Genomic DNA, 17,247 nt, shown 5'->3' with positions numbered 1-17,247 from the left:
ATCCTGCCAGTCCCTCTGCTTTTCCTAAGAAAAACTGACCACACCAAGCAGGAGAACACACTGTGGTCAGTTCTCTAGCTATGCTGGGAACTCAGTCTGCTCTCCTCCAATGATCAGACTTGCCCTGATACCCCCCCCCCCCCGCACAGCCTTCCACTGGGAAGATCAGTGTGCTGCTGCTTCTCCTCCCCCCAGCTCTTACGCAGCTGAGAACAGCGGAAATGTGATCACTTATAAAAAGGGAAAAAAGGTATTTATACATTTTTTTTATATCTATACACAAATGTTTTGCCTTTGGTTTAAATTTTAAGCTGTTTTACACAGCGATTGTTTACAATCACTTTAAGGATCACAACTGTGGGGTGGGAAGGGGGTGAGGTAGGGTTTGGAGAGAGGCCAGAAGGCTCTTTACTGCTCAGAAAACATGAAACCATTTCTACATTTTCTTATATAGTTGAAAAGTACTTATGCACAAAAAGTATGTTGTATGCTGCCTCGGAAAGTGTATTCTAATATACATTTTTACTAAAATAAGCAAATGGCACAACGTGGGCCTCTTGGTCACAAGAGAGTATGCAAACCGAAATACTAAATCTACGACCCCATGGACTCCACCCACCATCCTTGGACAGACCATCCCCCTAAGCACAAAAGCCAAAAGTCTCTGAGTCATCTTCGATTCAGATATGTCAATGGATGCACAAATAGGATCAGTAGTCAGCGGATCTTACCATCTTCTACGCCTGATACGTAGACTCGTCCCCTTCATTCCAGAAGAGGAGAAAGCAATAGTAGTAGGAGCAATCATCAACTCTCGACTCGACTACGCAAACTCCCTCTACATAGGACTACCTAAATCCCAGATTGCATGTCTACAAGTCGTCCAAAACACAGCAGCAAGACTAGTCACAGGAAAAAAACACTGGGAATCCATCTCCCCCTCCCTGAGGATTCTACACTGGCTAACCGTAAAGAATCAGATTACAAGACACTTTGCCTGACCCACAAATGCACACAAGGAAACACTCCTCAATACTTATGCAAAAAAATAAAACACTACACCCCCAATTGGAACCTCCGATCAACCAACCAAAACCTCCTCCTCATCCTCAAGTCCCGGTACAAATCAAGGGGAGAACGAAGATTCGCAGTCCAAGGACAACGGATATGGAACGCTCTACCCATGAACATCCGCTTGGAAGGAAACCACCGGGCCTTCAGGAAAAAACTCAAGACCCACCTCTTTTAAAGCGGTGTTCCACCCTAAAGTGGAACTTCCACTCATCGGAACCCTCCCCCCCTCCTGTGTCACAGTTGGCACATTTCATGGGGGGAGTCTATGCTTCTTCCTGTCCCGCCGCGCTGTCTGCTGGGACACACATGGGTCCCAGAGACAGCACGGAACATTCTCATTGCGCTGCGCGTCTCGTGCATGCACAGTAGGGAACTGGGAAGTGAAGCCGCAACGCTTCACTTCCTGATTCCCTCACCGAGAATGGCGGCTGAGCCGAGCGATCGATCGGTCTCGGCTGCCAACATCACTGGACCCTGGGACAGGTCCATTTATTAAAAGTCAGCAGCTGTAGTATTTATAGCTGCTGGCTTTTAATACATTTTTTTCCAGTGGACTCCCTCTTTAAGAAGGATCAACGCAGGTTGGATCAAGCGCCTTGAGGCGATTCAGTTCGCATTTGCAGCACTATACAAGTCATTCATTCAGAGTCATCATTCAGGCATGCATGGAGCAGTACCATGTCTAAATACCTGGTCTTGACCAAAGTGTAGGATGCTATAGTAGTATCCTTTACATGTAATGAAGAAGTCTTAGATGCTACAGTAGTGTCTCTCATATGTAACAACGGAGACGCACACTGCCTTCTGGTTTGTACACTAAATGGTTATTTTCTGTGGTCTCCAAATTAATACATGCCATATATTCTAATATTTTCTTCAAAAGAAAAGCAAGTATACACATTTCCAAGATAATAATAACAAGCTGAAATTTAGTCAGCAGATTGATTATGGCCTAACATGTGAAGAATGCGCTCACTGACCTCAACACTGGGCTGGTCAAGCAACAATGAAACACAAACAGCCTAATAAACAATCGCTGAGAACTTCTTGGACATGGTGTCCACATTTATGATCAGCACTGCTTCCTGTTTATAAAATAGCTCATAAAGACCCTCATAGCTCTAGGGGGCATAAAATGCTAACGCATGAAGTTGACTCGCCAGAGCTGAGGTCAACCAATATTCTTATCACATTTCAAATGTGCAAGATTGAACCTAGAAATAAGACTGTTTTTTTATTAGATATTACCAGCAATAATTTACAATCTTCATAATGCAGATAAGACACTCCACACAGGTTCCATAATCAGCTGCTTTTGTAATTAAATGCAGCTGTTCTGTTTGCCTTAAAGGAGTATTGAAGTCACAATAATTATGTTAATTAATAATAAAGAGCATTAATTGCTGACTCAAAACACTGCATTAACATTGTTGGAAATATTTTTTCTTACTTAGGAAATGTGTACATATCCTTGTTCATCCCTGTAACTGCAACTGCTCTTTTGTTAGCTCTTCGCAACAGCCAGTAAAGGGGAATACATTATTATTAGTAGTATTATTATACAGGATTTATATAGTTCCAACAGTTTTCATTATCTTTTTAAAGTGTTACTAAACCCAGGACCCTGCATTCACTATATCTGGTCTGGGCCGTCTGTAACTCAGGGCAAAAGGGCAGCTGCCCCGGGTCCAGTGATTGTTGTGGGGCCCAAAGGAGCTGCCCCTTGAGCCCCCACTGCCAGAAAATAGTTGATAAATGGATTCAGGAGAGCCCAAGAAAATGTTTGCCTATGGTCCAATCAATATTATACCCCCTAGCGGTATTTCCGAGACTGGCTTGGGTTAGTAATTTACTGATAGGAGTGGTAACCCCGAGCCAGACTTGGGATCACTTCGCTGGATGCAGGGGAGGACACAGTGAGACTTACTTACCTTGTCCCCTGGATCCAGCGATGTCCTCCGCGCTGTGTGATTGAGCCGTCCTCCTCTCGATTCACAGTCCCGAGTGCCGCCGAGCTCTGTTCCCTGCAACGTTACGACGCGCGGGAGTGGAGAACAGCGGCAATTTAAAAAAATTAAAAGTACACAAAACACACACAGCACTGTAATCTTACAGATTACAGTGCTGTATTACAAAATTGCACACCCCCTTTGTCCCTAGTGGTCTGTGCAGTGCTCTGCATGCACTTTTATATTATAAATACAGTTTTTTTTGCCTGGAATTTGGAGATTGTCCATAGCAACCAAAAACTGTCCCTTTTTCAGTGTTTTAGGATTTGATTACATTATTGAATATTTTTTTATTATTCTTTATTATATTATAAACTTTATCATACCCGGGATGTCTGCTAGACTCTGGTTTGAACATATTTAAGAGAGTTATTCCTAAGAATTACAGGACTACAATATAAGACGCCAAATTTCCATGCAAAATAATTGTACCGCTTTCAGCACCTAAAACCAGAACTAATCATACCGCCAGGGAGGTTAAAGACAGTCCTGATCTGGTCTCCCATAGTACACAGAACCTGGAAATGCAATAGTTTTAGTAAATATGAACTGCTAAATACGAACTGCTAAATACATTTTCTCATCAGCAATATATAGTAGTCTTGTGACTTCTATCAGTGTCTGGTTAAAGCTTGTAGGAGGAATTTTCATTCTATTCTGACTGTCCTATGAGGCTGCATGACCCCTGACCCTCTGTCTGGACAGTGATTGGTCCTGTGCCGATCACATGCACCCTCCCAAGAAAAAGTCTCTAGCAAATAAACGCCAAACTGAGCATGTGCAGAGTGCCTCCAAATGCGCTGTCTTATTAGGCGATGGATTGGGGACTGTGGAAGCAGGGGGGGATCAAAGAAGACAAGACCAAACAGCCTTTTTACACAATGAGAAGGATTAACCCCTTAGGTTCCACAGTGAGTATGACAAGCATGCTTTACTGCATATACACACTGATTTTATTGTTGTGAGTTTAGTAACACTTTAATTATTGCAAAAAATAAAGAACACTTCCCCTGGGCGCCCTTTTCAAACAGAAGTGAACAGCAGGAAAAGCTGCTGCTCCTGGTGAGCCAATCCAAGTAAGGTTAGGTAGGTGGGACTCCACACCTTGGTTCGCCTGCCGTGTGTAAACTGGATAGAAGGAAAATGGCAGCACACCGACGTAGCAAAAGTCCTTTTATTGAAATAATTGAGAAGATATGCGAAAGTACATGACACACACCACAAGTGCAACAGCCGAGGGAAAGGGGTTGACGCGTTTCACACAACTACATTGTGCTTACTCATAACCAAGGATATGTTCAAGGCAGGGTGATAGACACTAGATGATGTAGACTTTTGCTCTGTAGTCTGCCCCTCAGTTACTTGATTACTATCTCATACCTGCTTCTGGAACAGTAATCTAGTAATTGATCAGCACTGCAAAGCTATAGGCCTCATACACATGGGCAGAAAAAAATTCTAGCATATTTGCTTATGCCTGTGTGCATGAGGCCAAAGTCTGCATCAACCAGTGGCCTGCAGAGAGGAACATGCTTGTCTAAAGAGTTGTCGAGGATGTGTTCTTTCACTCATGCATGCTTCATGCTTCTTGTTGTGAATGTACAGCATGTGAAGAGCTTCAGAAATTGTTGGGGATATATAATTACCTGTAGTAAATACAATCTTCACAAAACTTGACACAGACATCAAATCATTTGAGGTGCCTGAATTGGGAGATCAATTCATCTCCACTCTCCAGCCACTCTCCCAGCTTCAGAAATCTAAACCATTAAACTATAGAAAAGTTTATGTTCATTCTGAATTTCCTGAAACTAAAGGCCATCTAGAAATGTTTTTGGCTGCCATCAGTAATAGACACAAGTGCCTGCACATGACATTGAACAGATACTTGAGTGGAAGCCCTATGAGCCCCCTCAAACCTCTCTTTTATATAACCCCGAAAACGATCAGTCCCAGCATCCATCAAACAACATCCACTTATAGGGACTACTCTGCAAATCACTAGGTCGGTTATCAGGTTTACCTTTTTCTCATCCTCCCCTAGTCCCATGAATCTGGGAGTGACAGACTTCCCACATAGGAAGGAATACTCAAGGAATGCCCTTATCCAACAGGGGACCTTCCGGTTGCTGCATTTTTTGCGCTAATAATCATCTCATGACGAACCCAGAACTATGATATAACTTTTCAGACACGCTGGACTTCCTGCTCTGTGCCCAAATGGGAACAAACCTTCACAACCTACTAAAGGGATATAAAACAGTGAGAATTTCATTCTCATTTGAGCAAATTTGTCTTGACAGGATTCCAGTAAGGTATACCCTATCACTATAATACACCTCATTAATAGAACTAGGGGTACCAAAGGAACTTCTTACAGCTTTGGGAAAGGGAATTGTATGTTATTTTTTCTCAATCACAAAAGGATAGGATTGATCTCTTTTGCACAAAAGGTTTCTATAGCGGGCCAGTACCAGGGAGGATACAAAGCTTCTCACCAGATGGTACAGAACATCAGTGGTTCTATACTGTATATCCCCACAGGTTTCAAATCCATGCAGCACTGCCAGGAGTCAGAAGGCACCTTACGGCACATTTTTTGGGACTGCCCAAAAAAGCAGAGATTTTTGGAAGATGGTTCACCAAACTATTAAACCGTTACGTGTCTCTTAAGGAAAATCCAGTAGCATACCTATCGCATGGTAAACCCTTCTCTGATAAAAAGTACCAACACTATTTACTGCAAGCCAAAGCCTGCATTCCGCCATTGAGGTCAGGACTCTGTGTGGGTCCTCCACCCCAAACTCGCTCATCCATGTCTTTATGGACCTTGCTTTGTGCACTGGTACGGAGTCATGTTGGACCAGGAAGCGGTCATCCCCAAACTGTTCCCACAAAGTTGAGAGCAAGAAATTGTCCAAAATGTCTTGGTATGCTGACACCTTAAGAGATCTCTTCTCTGGAACTAATGGCCAAGGCAAGAAAAACAACCCCACACCATAATCCCCCCCCCCCCACCAAATGATTTGAACCAGTGCACAAAGCACTGGTTCAATGCACAAAGCAAGTTTGGAGTGGTGGAAATTGACTGGCCTGCACCTTAACCAGATTAATAATTATTACCTTTGGGATGAATTAGAGCAGAGACTGCAAGCTAGACCTTGTCGTCCAACATCAGTGCCTGATCTTACAAATGCGCTTCTGGAAGAATGGTCAAACATTCCCATAGACACATTCCTAAACCTTGTGGACAGCTTTCCCAGAAGAGCTGAAGCTGTTATAACTGCAAAGGGTGGGCCAACTCAATATTAAAAGCCTACAGACTATGACTGGGGTGCCATTAAACTTCATGTGCGTGTAAAGGCAGGCTTCCCAATACCTTTGGCAATATAATGTACTTGTAACAATGTCACTGGACCAAAAGCAGCTACAGGACATCAAATTAAGTAAGGAGTCCAAAAAAGTATGCATAAAGGAAGCCCATATAGCCAGAGATGGCTTTGACCTTTGTGACCCTGGTTCCTAAACCCCCACTGCCTCTTATTTCCTATGTCTCTGAGTGTAGACTAATCTTGGTGGAGCAATCATCCCATTCTGTTTTTCACACAACATTCACTATTTATTATTCTGACCTTCTAGGTGGCCTTGTCTCATTATCATATAGACAAACATACATTTTTAGCATTTTCTAATAAAGCAGAACTTCACGAAGTATGAAATGAAAGTGTTGTGGGAGGCAAGTGTTATACTGCAATTTACACTCACCTGCGCAGCGTCCGTCACCAAACCAAGAGCTGTCAAAACGCAGCAATCACTGAGGCGACGGGTGCACGGCGGTGAGAGACGAGTTTTGACAGCTCTTGATCCAGCAACTGACGCCACAGACGTGTGAATTACAGTATCACACTTAACCCCACAGCACTTTCATTTCATACTTTCCGGAACGTTTCTTTAAGTTATTTTGTGGACTCGTTCTGTTTCTGCAAGTACAATTATATTGACAGATTTCATACTTACTTCCAATGTAACAATGCTTGCCTTAAAGTATTATGTTTCTTTTGTATTACATTCCTTATAGTCCTATTTTCTCCATGTAACTGGCAATTTTCTTTCAGGTTCCTGCTAAACGTTTATACCGTCTCCAGTATTTGATACCATATTTCTTATAGTAACCGACACTTCTTACATCAGAATAATAATGCCTAACTAATTACAGGCTGGTTATAAATCCCATAAAAAATATTACATAAGAGTAATGTTTTGTCAGTGTATTTATCTTCGAGCACATGCACACAACGTTAAATGCGATCCATACGTAGGACTGTGGATGCAGATTTTTCTATTTTTTTTTATGCAGTTGAATCCAGTTTCAGATTATGGAGCTTTGCGTAGCTGTGTTCATGGGCTGATAACGTAGTATACAGCAGCATACAAAGCTGTAAAAATGTTGTAGGCATTATGTATTTGAATGCAGCGTATTTTGTGTGCATTACCTGCTAAAGTAGCAGTGACATCATCAGGGCTGCTGTTAGAAATCAGGGTGCCCCATACAGCCTACCTGACAGCCCACTTCGGCTGAAAGTGGCTGTGGAAATATATATATGTATATATTACATACATATATTTCTATATATATTAGAGTTCCTTTCTCTACAGCTTCAGCTGCACAGATGAATGAATAGGAAGCACTCTGAGACTTCCTGTTCATTCACAAACAGAAGCATAGTAAGCACCAGACCCCCGCTCTCCATCGCTGAAACATCCAACTGTGTACCCACAGCACCTGCTGGTGGGAGAAGAGGGAATCCGCCACTGCAGCGGGGAAAAGGGGCACACAGTGGGGCCCAGATAACAGATGGAGGGGCGCGGGTACTAGAACCCTTAAGTGCAGCTGGAGGGAGAGGAGGAGAAGCTGGCAGTGCTCCAGAGGGAGGCAGGAGAAGATCAGTGTCTGCAATAAGACAGTACAGTCAGCCCTCCTCAGCAGGTGCTCACGCCCCCCTTTAAAACTGATGTGGCCCGGGCCCAGTACAGGAGGGCTGGCTGTACTGCCTTATCAGCAGCCCTGGACATCATCACTCCCCTGCAAAGAGCCTTTGCAGAGTGAGCTGTAGGAGGGACCCAGCAGGCCCCACCCAATACAGGCAGCCTGCTGTAAAGCTACTGGAGGGGGCGGAGACAAGACCAGTTACCCTGCACAGAGAGAGAGCTGGAGTGACCAACCTTTATTACAGGAAATTACTACACAGAGGCACAGTGCAGGAGTTATTTCACGTTGGACTATGGCACATGAGGGAACAAAATAGACAAAGGACATCAAGGGTGTCAAGAATTAACTAACAATACACAAGCCTCTTATATGTAGATCTTTTTTGATTTGCCTGGAGTTTAGCCTTCACTCTTCTGTACCTTATCTGAAATGTAAGAAAAATAGTTTTCCATACACAGTCCATGTGTCACTACCCTGGAGCATACCAACTTCCCTTCGGTATCCCATCAACCTCTTTGGCTATGTTGGGTATGTATGTGACTTATTCCTCCAATGTGGCAGAGCCAATTAGAGCAGATAAAGTCCTCAGTCCTGTCTAAACTACAATCATTTCTTGGAGCTCATATTTTGCTTCTTTTCTTGGGGCCAAAACAGAATTAAGGAGAAGGAAAGGGTAATTAAGGATGTCCTGTTTGTGGGCAGGAATTAAAGTTTGGCAAAGCAAAGTTTCCCTTTAAGTTAAAGCTGAATGAATTGCTCCTTATGTCTAGGATGTGTCACAAGAGGTTCTATCACTTGCTCGCTCTGTACAGCTCTGATCTCCTCCTCCACCTGAAATTCCAGCCTGTGGGTGGATCACCTACAATACAGGGACATTATCCAGGAGACTGGAGAGTGACAAGGGTCAATATTTTAGTAGACCATAAACCAAAAAAACTGACACTGCTGAGATGGCCCAAAATTTTATCCTGGCTAACTGGCCACAATGTTTAAAGGTACTGGTTGGGTTAAATGCTGGTTTGTCAGACACATTGAGGGCTACCATAAAATGGCACCCATCTTCACACTGCCTCTGTATACAGTAACCTCCTCTTAGTAAAAGATGGCTTCGTCTTAGTCTCCTACCCCTTGGAGAAACCCCATTAAAATGTTTCTCCCAGTAGAGGCTTAATCATAGACGAAGAGTCAAAGCCATTCTTTACTAATAGGAGCTCACTATATGCCAAGGCAGTATGCAGATGGGTGCCATTTTGTTGTAGTCCTTGATCAGTCACTATGTCGCCTTGATTATGATTAGGAACCCTGCAACAGCCCCAAAACAGTGGCTTATTTGACTAATATAACAAGTGTATTTGTTTGCATGTTTGGAGTGCTGGTAATGTCTCTTCATTTTACTGTGATTTACACAACGCCAACTTCTACAGTCACCACAAGCACCCATCTATTACCAAGGTCCAACATTGAAAGGAGTGTGGTCCTCATCCTTTGATTTCAGGGGAGAAGATGTCGCATCAGAGAGGAACCTCATAAGTGTGGGAGACCATTAGACCTAAGTAAAGTATCTGTAAATTTAGTTCTGCTTTAGGTAAAAGTGGAATTCAAGCTAAATGTAACTAATTTTAATAAAGCTCCCTCCCCCTCCTAACACCTATGGTGACTAACCTGTAGGAAAAATGTATATACTTACCTATTTTCCTGCCAGTCTGGTCCAGGCCATGTGATTTTCCCTGTGTCAACCATTGGTGGCTACATGGGAATGGAGAGAGTGCTCGACAATGGCTCGAATTCCTGGAAGTAGGTGATGTCTCCCCATAGGCACCCATGGCCCATCCATTGTTGGCACTCCCTCATCTTCCTTGCAGCTGCTGCTGACAGAGGGGTGTTGGATCAAGGGACTGGACCAGAGCAGCCTGAAAATAGGTAAGTATATACATCTTGATTACAAAGGTAAATCAGAATAGGTGTAATGCTGCGTACACACGGTCGGAATTCCGGCCAGAAAAAGACTAAGACAAAGAAAGATGAGAGCTCTTCATAGGAAAATGCGACCTTGTGTATGCTCCATCGGAATTTAGCTGTCCGAATTTCCACCAGCCAAAAATTGATAGCATGTGTTCAATTTTCCAGACGGAAAAACTTTCCGATCGCGTGTATGCAATTCCGACACTCCAAAAAATCACGCATGCTCAGATTAAACTACGAGACAGAAGCTATTGGCTACTGACTATTGAACTTCCTTTTTCCAGTTCCATCGTACGTGTCGTACGTCACCGCGTTCTAAACTATCGGAATTTGGTGTGACCGTGTGTAGGCAAGACAGCTTGAGCGAAATTCCGTCGGAATTCCGTCGGGAAAACCATCAGTGCTTCTTCCGATAAGAATTCCGATCATGTGTACGCTGCATTAGGAGAAGGAAGAGAGTAGCGGCGGCATGTGCCTCCACTTTGGGGACACTTATAAGTTAGTGTTAGGTACCACAGATACTGGGGTGCCTTGGCGAGGCTCTGTGGCTTGCGCATGCATTTGCAAATGTGTGCAGACTAAACCCCTGTTTTTAACACATACTGTTAGCCCTTGTACACACGGTCGGAAATTCCAATAGAATGTGTCCTATCGGACCATTTTGTCGGATATTCCGACTGTGTGTGGTCTGCATCGGATTGTTTCCATCGGAATACCCGATGGACCAAGTTTTCCAACTTGCCGGTAAAATTTTCTGACACAATGCTCCTATCGGACATACTCCGATCATGTGTAGCCTACTCCGAGGGACAAAGTGCCACGCATGCTCAGATCAAATTCCTAGACCAAAGCTATTGGCTACTAGCCTGAACGTAGTCCCGTCGTAACAAAATAACGTCATCGCGTTATGTACAATCGGATTTTCCGACAACTTAGTCCGACCGTGTGTATGCAACATCGCTTCCGGACCTCTTCCGGAATTAATCTGTCAGAATTACTCCGACGGATTTGGTTGTCGGAATCTTCGACTGTGTGTACAAGGGCTTAGACAGGTTATTTGGTTGTCTGTGGGCTGGTGCTAAGTAAAGCTTGGTTTTTTCCTCGGTTTATCCTTGGGTTTGTTTGTATCAGGGGCGCTCCCCCCTAATCTCCATGGGCCACCCCCTAATAACCATGCGGGGTGCCAGACGCATAGATTTCTACAAGTTTTCTTTTGGAAGAACATGATTAGAGTCTGAGGCTCTAATATGCTTCAAAAGGGTTGGGCTCTGCGCCCACGAGCCCACCTACTTGTGATATTAGCGAATCGATATTCCCTATTGACTTGTGACTTCTAGCCAATCAGGACAGGAAGCGGGTCTTAAGACTGGATTGACCGGGAGGAGAAACCGGGGAAGCCTTGACCTGGATGGGTTAGGTGCAGACCTGGCGGGGAGGGTGGGGTGTTTGCCATTCCACCCAAAAAATGGAGCACCGGCCGCCCACTGGAGGGAGCATTTTTAATACTACAGTAGCTAGATTTAGCCTGGAATTTTACTTTAATAATAATAATCGAAAAAATATATATACTTATGTACCTTAGGCACATTTTGATTGATAATAAAACATTTTTATTCTCCTGTGTTGTCATGGAGATGAGAAGGTACAGTGTTTGATGTCGGTGTCCGAGTCTTCTTTATTTTTTTTTCACAAGGAACAAAAGCAAGCATCTGAGTTTTATCGCTTTGCTTTTGCACACAATAATCCTTTCTTCGTCTTATACATTGTTAAAACTAGTTTGTAAAACAAAAGTACAAGAAATGACACCTTTGTTATGTATTTCTCGGAGTTAAAGCCACACGGACAGTCATCAACCGGCTACTGTACTGCTAGTTTGTTTGATTCCCCTCACCTCTCAGCCCCATTCTTGGTAACTCTCTAAGGGACTATTGTTTCCATGGAGGGTCTCTATGGTGAATGTCCCATTGAATTCTTCCGAATGACATGATTCTTTGTCTTCTTCATTCACAATGGCTATAAGTACAGTCAATTGCAATTGAATTTGAAATGTGGAGAAAATGGGTTCAATTCTCCCAGCATAAAACTGAGCTTTGTGCACAGCTTGAGCTAACAAGGAATCGCTGCAGATTGCTAATGCTCCAATATGCTTGTTATCATTTTTTTTTTTTCGTCTCATGTAAGTTACCTGATTATAACAAGTGATGCTTAAATCTTCATAACATTAGGCAAAAAATAAAAAATAAAAATATATAAAAGTGCATAAAAATCTAAGAGAGCACATAATTTTTCGTGAATAATGAATCTAATAATTCTTCATAAAGTGAACCTGTCTGAAATCTGGACTGCAGGCAGATATTAAAGGCAAAAACAAATGCAGCTCTGTACTTATTAATACGTCATTAAATGTATTTGTTAATGAATGCTGAATTTTATTTAATATCTGCCTCTTGCAATTCCTTTCACAGCAGAGCTCAGACTTGGAGAGGGCAAAGCTGCATAAAGAGCAGATTAATGCTACTGCAGTGCATATAAAAGACTAGAAAATCACCCTAGAAGACTTAGATATGTTACCAACATCCCAGTATCTATAGAAACCAGTGGCAGCCCCTCCATAAGGGGCGCAGGTGCACCGCCCCCCCCAATCCATGTGCCCAGCCCCTAATCTACATACAGGGAGCCGGATGCATGGATTTTAATATATATATTTTTTTAAGCACATGATTAGAGCCTGAGGCTCTTATTGGCTTCAAAAAAGGGTGGTCTTGGGGCGCAGAGCACTGCGCCCTGGTCTCACCCAGTTGTAAGACATTAGCAAATTAATATTCGATAATGTCTTCCTGTTTCTCCTCCCGGCCAATCAAGAAGCTGGGGCAAAGACCCGATTGGCCGGGAGGAGAAGCAGCGACCACTGGGACAGGGGGGAAATGGAGGGGGGTAACCACAGCCATGATCTGGATGGGGTAAGTGCTTATCGATCGTTGGTTGGGCAGGCGAGCGAGCTGAAGACCAGGTAAGTGAGACTTTTTTAAGGCAACCTCTATAACAGTATAATTAGTTACAAAATATACATTTTATTGAACGTATTAAAATTCCATAATGGATAGCCCATGTACAATTCATTAAAATTGAACAGCTAAAGTTTCATGTATCTTGTATATGAAACAACACGTTTTGCACTTGAACCTGACGTGTTTCAGGATTTGATCCCTTCATCAGAGATATGTTTGGAGTAGAATGGTGTATTCAAAATTCATATAGGATGAGCAAGTTTACCCATAGCATGTGGCGGTCCATCCATAGGGGGCACATGGGTGCGGCCCCCTTATCCATGCGTCTGGCCCCCTAATCTACATGCAGGGCACCAAACACATGGATTTCAATGTTTTTTTTTTTTAAGCATGTGATTAGAGCCTGAGGCTCTAATTGGCTACAAAAAAGGGTGGGCTTTGGGTACAGAGAAGTGTGCCTTGAGCCCACCCACTTGTGTGACAATAGCGAATTAATATTCGCTATTGTCTTCCTGATTCTCCTCCCGGCCAATCAGGAAGCAGTTCCTGAAACACGATTGAACAGGGAGTCTTAGGACTCCCGGGCCAATCGGGTCTCAGTCAGGACCCACTTCCTGTTCAGCTTGGAGGAGAAGGAGAAGCAATGCCACCTCATCCCTTTAACCTCCCTGGCGGTATGATTATTTCGGATTTTAGGTGCTAAAAGTGGTACAATTATTTTTCATGAAAATTTGGTGTTTTATATTGTAGTCCTGTAATTCTTAGGGATTACTCACTTAAATCTGTCCAAACCAGAGTCTAGCAGACTTATTGATGGACTAATGTATTAAATCTCATACTATTTAGCAGCACCACTACCCATTTTTTGTCCACTTTTTACAGCCATGTGTGTTGCAGTATGGAGCCACTCAAGCCCCCCAGAGTTCTGTCTACTTTTTTAATAGAGAGAGCTTTGTGATTAGAAAATAACCAGTAGGTGACTTTGACTACGGCTTCAGATTCTCACTGCTTAATAGCTAAGCCCTTATACTTTAAAGAAAACTTGTGCTTTGCCTATGTAGGGCAAAACAGCAGTTATGGTTTAATGATGTCTTTCCCAACTGCACAGTGCCAGCTCGGATGATCATGGAGGACCATCTAGGTATGGAGTATCAACCAGGAATGGTGGATCATATGGGAATGGTAAATCATCTGGGTATAACGGATCATCAAGTAATGGTGGATCATCCAGGAATATTATCCTGGAATGGTGGATCATCTGGTTATGGGGAATCATACTTAGGTATGGGGAATCATCCAAGTATGAAGGATAATGTGACTTATATCCCTTACTCTCATGTAAATGGTGCTTGGTGATTGTCCCAGTGCTGCACAAGCAAACCGCTAAATATAAAGTTGAATCATATTTGTACTGTTTTACATTCCAAATTATTTGTAGTTCTGTTGAAGATCAGTCTGCAGCTAAAACTGTAAAAATATGATTCAGACTATTGGAAACCGCAATGCTAACCTGGTTATTTTTAAATGTCTGTGTGACTGCACAAAAAAAAAGAAAAAGAATTATAAAAAAATATGATTCAACTATAGATTTAGATGTTTGCCTGGAATTCCAATTTAATTTTTAATTCTGATTGGAGTGTACTGTTCAGCTTCTCAGTCAGAGCCAAGTACATCCTACCACAGCATATCATGTGCGTGAGAATCCCTATAAGAATGTAATCTAATGGTAATCACTACACAGTATTACATTTTCTGCTCATAATTCCTTCCAATATATGTTACAAGCAAGGCTGAATGACCACCCACCAACCCAATTTATGCCTCATCAAATTAAAAACACTTCCGTCAGTGAACAGCATGTTCATACATAAATACTGTTTGATAAAAATGCCAGCATGTCTCTATCACAGTTAATGTGAATTTTTGATGTAAAGCCCTTGAAGGTGATGGGGAGCTTTAAAAATGTTTATTTTACCCAAGTGTAAATCACTGAAGTGTTTCTATAATTTTTGCACAGTGTGTTTCTCTGGGATACCATTTTGACTCATATGTTCCTCCATATAAACTGAAAACATCATGTACTAAAAGATTTGTCTAATGATTAGAGTCTACGTCTTATGAGAGACTGTTTACATCTAAACTGGCCACATTACATAACCACAAAATGTCTTTCAGGAAACCGGCTGCCCTTTGCTTGAAACACAAATATTTGCCTCCAATAGTTAAGCCTTGGGAACAGTGAAATAGAGAGATTTTTGGCAAAAATTGGGATATATTGGCCAAATGTATCATTTCAATTAAATGCAAATTAAGGGATTAAATTAAAGGATCCGAAAACCCAAGAACAAAAAATGTAGCTTTACAAGTCCTTGGATGTGGTGGCTTAGTTAGACTTTTTCAGGCTAAGAACATTTTCATCAAGTACAGAAAATACCCCAAAAAATAAAATAAAAAATACCCAAAATACCCAAAAATTTCCCCCAAAAAATCAGCTCTTGTCTCTTTTCCTGTAAGCTGACATAAAGGCCTTCCAATCTGCCTTTTTTTTTTAAATGGCTAAATCCCCTCCCCATCAAATGAAGATGACTCAAGGAAGACCTATTTGTATTCTAAATCAGGAGAACAACCTAGGATGTTAACCTTGGCTCATCCACAGGTACTATGAGCCAGCCAAAACAAATGCAGCCACCACATCTAAAGATCAGAAAGCTTTAATGCAATATTTATTTTTTCTTTTGGGGTTGAGATGCACTTTAAAGACATTTTCAGGGTGCAGTGGGCTTTAAAGAGGAAGTAAACCCTGATGGGTTTACTTCCTCTTTGATTCCCTGCAAAGGTAAAGCATAATGGACTACTATGCATCACATAGTAGTCCATTATGTGTCACTTACCTGACACAGGAGCCAGCGAAGTCACCACCGTCCCCTGTAGTCCGGAGCCCTTCTTGGTGGGTCTCGCTGCTCCGGCGCTGTCATTCGGAGCCGCAATGCGCACGGGAGCCGCCACTTGCGGCATATCGCCGTTAACTGAGGCGCCCTCAGTGCGCCTGCGCACCGCTGTCTACGGTGCATGTGCCGTAGACAGCGGTGCCTGTCTTTCAGCAAACATCTCCTAAACCGTGTAGGTTTAGGAGATATTTCTTTCGACCTACAGGTAAGCCTTAATCTAGGCTTACTTGTAGGTCAAAGTGGTTTGTAAGGGTTTACAACCACTTTAAGTGGCTCCTGAAGGTTACATACACTCTTTCATGTTAAATATTGAGGAAAAGAGAAACCTAAACTGCTAATGTTCAATCTGATGGAATGAGATAAAAACAGAGGTGTTTTACTTGTGGAAGACGTTGGCTTGGATAGTAAGGATAGTAAGGAGGGAGTGATCCATCCTGGGCAATCAGGCTGTTGTTTCTGCACATGTTACAGCTTTTGATTCTGGTGAGTCTGCATTCACTAGTTGGTAGAGTGCAGCCATACACTGGAAGATCTATTAAGGATCGGATTAGGTGGTAGATATACTACTTGCTTTTTTCAGCACTTGGATGTGGACTCCATATGTGTGAATTGGATACAGTTTTCTCTGCATCCAATTTGCATGACATGTGAATGTGACCAGCTCTTGATGGAGCCTTTTCACAAAGTCCGGGTCGGCCAGGGTGCGGTTTCCAAAAGGGTCGAGTCTTGTGCATTTTTGGGTCCCATTCAGGTGCAAATTCAGGCAAAAATTTGGCCTTAAATCGAACCAGGATCGATGAACAGAAACGCATCAGACCCCAAGCTGGAGACCCCGTGTTATTTTGAACATGTTCACATTTATTATTTTCAGCATATTTCTATACTTATTTAGTTGCAATTGTAGTATTTTTTTTTTAACTGAATGCATTATTTATATACACTGTGGATTCAGAATTGATTCACATTTATTTGATTTATCATTTTTCTGTTGTTGCAAACACATATTTACATTATTGTTTCTAGCAACCTGTCAATTTTACCACAGCACTGACTTTTTCATTCACTCTATGTCCAGGATTTTTATTTTATTTTAGGCAGAGTAGAGAAAGTTTGGAACCCCTGTAAGCGTTTACTAGAAAATAAAGTTTTTGGCTTTAAGATTTTAATTGCAGTATGTACAAGAGAACAGACTATTTCTATATTGTAAGCTCTAACGAGCAGGGCCCTCTGATCCCTCCTGTATTGATTTATAATGT

The 17,247-nt window shown here is 42.4% G+C and overlaps 1 protein-coding gene across 1 annotated transcript in view; it reads right to left on the bottom strand.

The window, feature by feature from the left end:
* The window catches only part of ADAMTS5 (ADAM metallopeptidase with thrombospondin type 1 motif 5), a 169,742-nt gene that overhangs the window by 67,050 nt on the left and 85,445 nt on the right, over positions 1 to 17,247 (bottom strand). The window lies entirely within an intron of this gene.

The sequence above is a fragment of the Lithobates pipiens genome, unplaced genomic scaffold (genome assembly GCF_037356315.1).
Source record: "Lithobates pipiens isolate NorthernLeopardFrog02 unplaced genomic scaffold, aLitPip1_a1.2 Scaffold_16, whole genome shotgun sequence".
Lineage (NCBI taxonomy): Eukaryota > Metazoa > Chordata > Amphibia > Anura > Ranidae > Lithobates > Lithobates pipiens.
This window is presented reverse-complemented; position numbering and strand designations above follow the sequence as displayed.